Here is a 5058-nt window from a genome sequence, read left to right on the forward strand (position 1 = left end):
GGCAGAACCGGGGATTGAACTCAGGCCCTTGCGCTTGCCAGGGAAGCACTTATTCCCCTGAGCCATCTCCCCGGCCGTTCAGGTGGAGCTTTGATCAAGCAAGTGCTCCTTATGTGAGAAGAGATTTGCCACACTCGTGGTTCCCACAGCAAACCTTTGTCTTCTCAGTGAATATGCACACTGACTGAACAGCTGAAAGAGAAAGGTGACGCTGAATGTTTCAGGGAACAGTCCTAATCCTGCTGGTTGTTACCCCAGAGTTGCTAGTTGCCTTCCCACTATCTCAGCACAGTTTGAGAATATATGCTAATTGCTATTTACTATTTTTTAAAACTTGACTGAAATTGGCCCATAACAAAAAAGTGCTAGTACATAATATTTTCCTCAAATAGATGTGAGAAATGTAATTTTATAAAAGCATTAGTTATCTTGTTTCAGTTCTAAAACAACTTCGTGTCAGTTTCATGTTGTGATTAATAAAAGCATTTTTTCTCTTAAAAATATAAAAAGTAATACTACCTTTAGTAAAACTTTGCTGCCATTTGTGCTTGTCCTTTTCTTCTTTTTTTTTTTTAAACATTAAAAAAATTATTTATTTATTGTGTGTGTGTATGTGTGTGTGTGTGTGTGTGTGTGGCCAGCTCAGCCCACCAGGGGGCTGGGCTGGCTGGCATGTGGTGCTGGGGGATTGAACCACGGTCCCTGTGCTTTGCTTTAGACCACTGAGCCATCTCACCAGCCCCTTCTTCTTTTTTTAAGAGCAGAATAGGGGCTGGTGAGATGGCTCAGTGGTCTAAAGCACCTACTTAGAACAAGCTAAGCCAAGCAAAGCACAGGGACTGCGGTTCAATCCCCCAGCACCACATGCCAGCCAGCCCAGCCCCCTGGTGGGCTGAGCTGGCCACACACACACAAAAATAAATAAATAATTAAAAAAATAAAGATACTACATAAAATATTATTTAAAAAAAAAAGAGCAGAATATATTTATCAGGGGACCTCCCCCCACCCCCCCAGGGATTGAACTCAGGACCTTGTGTTTTCCAGGCAGGCACATATGCCACTGAGCTATTTCTCTGGCTATATTTATTTATCTATTTTTTCATCCCCAGGGATCTTTTCTTTTCTGTCTGTCTGTCTGTCTGTCTGTCTTTCTTTTCTCTTCTTTTTTGCAGTACCATCTCTGGTTATATTTGCTAGGGGACAAAAAGCTTCTGTTAGACAGAAGGCGTCCTGAGCGGGTTGTCCTTTTTTGGTCCTGGGAATCAAAATACAGTCCAAGCTCGCCTTAAACTCACAATGACTCTCCTCTCTCAGCCTGCTGAGTGCTGGGAAGCTCAGCAATTTATGTGAGCTTTTTTTTAAGAAGTTGGTTTTACTATTTAGTCTTAATACAGAAAATGAAGGAAAAAAGAAAATAATTTCAGTGGGTCAGCAACAGAACTAGGGAATCTTCCCTTCCTTTTTTTTTTTTTGTGCAACCGGGGATTGAACTCAGACCCTTGCACTTTCTAGGGAAGTACTTATTCCACTGAGTCATCTCCCCAGCCCCTTCCCTTCCCTTTTTTCTTTTCTGAAACAAGGTCTTGCTAGGTAGCCCAGGCTGGCCTTGAACTCTCAGTGATCTTCCTGCCTCAGCTTTGGTGCTGGGCTTATATATAGGTGTGCACCACCATGCCAGCAACAGCTTTTTTCACTTGCACTACAGAGTTATCTCCATATCTTCCTGTCTCAGCCTCCTGTGTGAAGATTATGGGTGTGTGCCACATTCTCTGAGGTATTTTATTAGGTAAAAACACAGTAGTGGCGCTGAAGTACAATCGGGTATGAAAGGATGAATACAGAGCACACGCTCCAGTTTTCAACTCACTGCTTTGGCTTCAGATCCCTTTTCTTTTTGTGGTGCAGAGGGAGGTAGAACTCAGGACTTTGTGCATCATAGGCAAGTGCTACCCTTTGAACCATGCTCGTAGGCCCTTTCGTTCTTTGGAGACAAGGTCTCATTAAACTGTCCTGGTTGGACTTCAGTTTGATCCTTCTGTCTTTGCCTTCTGAGAAGCTGGGGTTCCAGGCTGCCACAACCATACCCAGTCCTTGTCATGTCTTGGAGCCAGCTGTGCACAGCTCCCCTGGGTTTCAGTGGGATCCTGTAGGTGATGCCTAGCCAGTCTGATGGGCAACATTGTGCCTTAGGCTTCCCAGCCTTGGCCCCTTGCACCTGGCAGGCATATTCCTGCTCAGCAAGCTCTGCTCTTAGAATCCACTCTGCCCCAGGACAACCCAAGGATGCCCATGGTATCAGGTGGGTGGCAGATACACCCTTCTAATGACTGAGAAACCTTGAGGAAGGGGGACCTTCTCAAATATAGTTATGCTTATGCCTTCATAATCAATCCTCCTATAACACATTTATTTTGTGACAGCACCTCACTATGTAGTCCAGAGAGGTCTTGACCTATGAGGCCCAGTCTGGCCTCGAGCTTATGGCCATCCTCCTGCCTCGGCCTCCTAAGTCCTGAGATTCCAGGCACACACCACCACACTTGCTTCTTCTGTTGAAATCACTGTGTGGCTCCTGTTGAAATCATTGTGTAGTTTCTGTCCCCTTACTGAACTGAGACTTCCAGTGAGGCAGAGGGTTACCCGTGTGCTTGGTGTATGCTTCCAGTGTGAAGCAGGGTTACCAAGAAAGGCAATGGGGTAAAGACCAAACAACATCTAGGAAGGAATGTGTGAGGACACAGGGACACAAGGGCAAGTGGGTGGCAGGAAGGTGTCACTAGTAAAGTCAATGAGCCTAGACTTGGTGCACATCTGTAATTTCAACACTTGGGAGGCTGAGGCAGGAGGCTCATTGTGAGTTCGAGACTAGCCTGGGCTACAAAGTGAACTCAAGTCTGCGGTCTAAAGCGCTTGCTTAGGCAAGTTTAGGCAGCTGCAGGGCACTATGGTTCTATTCCTGCACCACATGCCCAGTCCCTCAGGGTGGGCTGAGCCAGCAAAAACAAACAAACAAACAAACAAACAAACAAACAAAAGTAAGCTCAAGGCCAGCCTGAACTGCATAGTGGAACCTTGTCTGAAAAGGACAAAATAAATGAATAAATAAATAAATAAAGTCAATGAAAAGTGGAAGACTAGGGGAGATTACATGACATAGTTTTGGGGGCAACAGCAAAGACACTTGTTCCTCTCCTGTGGGGAGACTATAGCCCCTAGGGACAGAGATATGATCTGACCTATTTTAACTGATTCCGAGCCAGCATGGAATAGCCCAGCCAGAAGATGAGGGAAACTCCTGTGGCCGTATAGCCCAGGCTTGCTGATAGACCCGTGTGAGTGTGAAAGACAGGGAAGGCACAGGAGGGGTCAGGGTCAGGTGGAGAGCTGCTTATGCCCAAGGAATGGAAGACTGGGGAGGGCGCCTCCGTGAGGGCTGCTGTGCAACCCTACCCAGTAGCACTGGGTTCTCGCAGGGTGGACCAGTGTGAAGAATGCCTGCCAAGGGAGGCTTCTGGTCGGTTTTGTTTTGGTTTCATGCTTGTTTATTTACTTGTTTTGTCTTTTTTTTCTTTTTATTTATGGGCCTCGCTGCACAGATCGGACTCCTAGTGATCCTCCTGTTTTCAGCTTCCCAGATGCTAGGATTACAGGTCTCACCATGCCAAGTTTCAGCGTGACCCGGGGTGGAGCCAGCACTGCACATGGGGGATTGAACCCTGGTCTCCGAGCCTGCCTAAGCAGGTGCTTTAGTTTGCCGAGCTACCTGGCCAGCCCATTGTCATTTTGAGACAGGGTCTTGCTATGTAGTTCAGGCTGGCCTTGAGCTCACTTTGTAGCCCAGGCCGGTCTTCCACTCCTGCTTCAGTCTCCCGAGTGCCGGCGTTACAGGCATGTGCCACCACACTTAGCTATGCCTGTTTATTTATTTTTATTTTTATTTTTGGGTGGAACTGGGGATTGAGCTCAGGCCCTTGCGCTTGCCAGGGAAGCGCTTATCCTACTGAGCCATCTCCCCGGCTCGCCTGTTCATTTTTTGAGACAGGGTCTTGGCATGTGGTTCAGGCTGGCCTGGAACTCACTATACAGCCCAGGCTGGCCTTGAATGCACGGTGATCACAAGTCCTGGGACTATAGCCGTGCGCACCACACCCAGGTTCTATGATTTTAACTTCCATTTCTGCAGCCTGACGTCAAGGAATCGCCGGAAACCCTCCCTTCAGGACCGCACAGTTGCGGGGAGAGCGATCCAGAAAGATCTTTGGTTCCAGCCCAGAAACTGGAACCCTTCTCCCGGCTGCGTCTGCCTGGCGCCCTCTCCCGGCCAGCTTCAGCAGCGCTAGTTCGAAGGAAAAGAGTCTGAAGGCTCCAGGGGTTTCACAGGGATCCAGGATTTCGCAGACAAGGCTGTCGGTCTGTGCTGTCACCTGAAATAGTAGCACTCATTTTGGAGGTTAATTCTCACAGATGTTAAATGGGCACATTTTAGATGTGCAGAGCACTGCAAGAACCTGTGGGGGCCGGCTGTGGTGTCCCACGTTTGTAACCCCAGCACTTTGGGAAGCCGAGGCAGGGGGATCACAAATTCCAGCCAAACCTGAGTAATCTAGCACCCAAACAAAACCTGTCTCAAAACGAATAAAATGGACTAGATGTAGCTGAGTGTGAAGGCTCTGGGTTCAAACCTCCCACCAACACAAACGTTGCACAACCCCCTTTCCACTGCCCCAAACCACCTAAGTTGCACCAAGAAGACGCCATCCTGAGGCTGGGAGCCCAGGTAGGAGACGGGACGTGGTGGGGCTCCGAGCGGGCTGAGCGAGTCGGCCGCGAAGGCCGAGGCCGAGGCCGACTCTCTGGATCACACAGAAGCCTCAGCCCCAGCGGAGGTTCTGGAGCAGTACGTAATGGACGACCCGCGCGCGATACGTTCCTAATACTGTTAATATTAATATCAAAGCATAGCCCGCGTGAGAGAAAGGGAGAAAACCAGGTCACCCCGCTGCGCTCCATTGCCGCAGACACGGTTAGAGGAGGTCGCAGGAGGTCGCCACGCGG

Source organism: Octodon degus, unplaced genomic scaffold, assembly GCF_000260255.1.
Source record: "Octodon degus isolate 3935 unplaced genomic scaffold, OctDeg1.0 scaffold00153, whole genome shotgun sequence".
NCBI classification, from domain to species: domain Eukaryota; kingdom Metazoa; phylum Chordata; class Mammalia; order Rodentia; family Octodontidae; genus Octodon; species Octodon degus.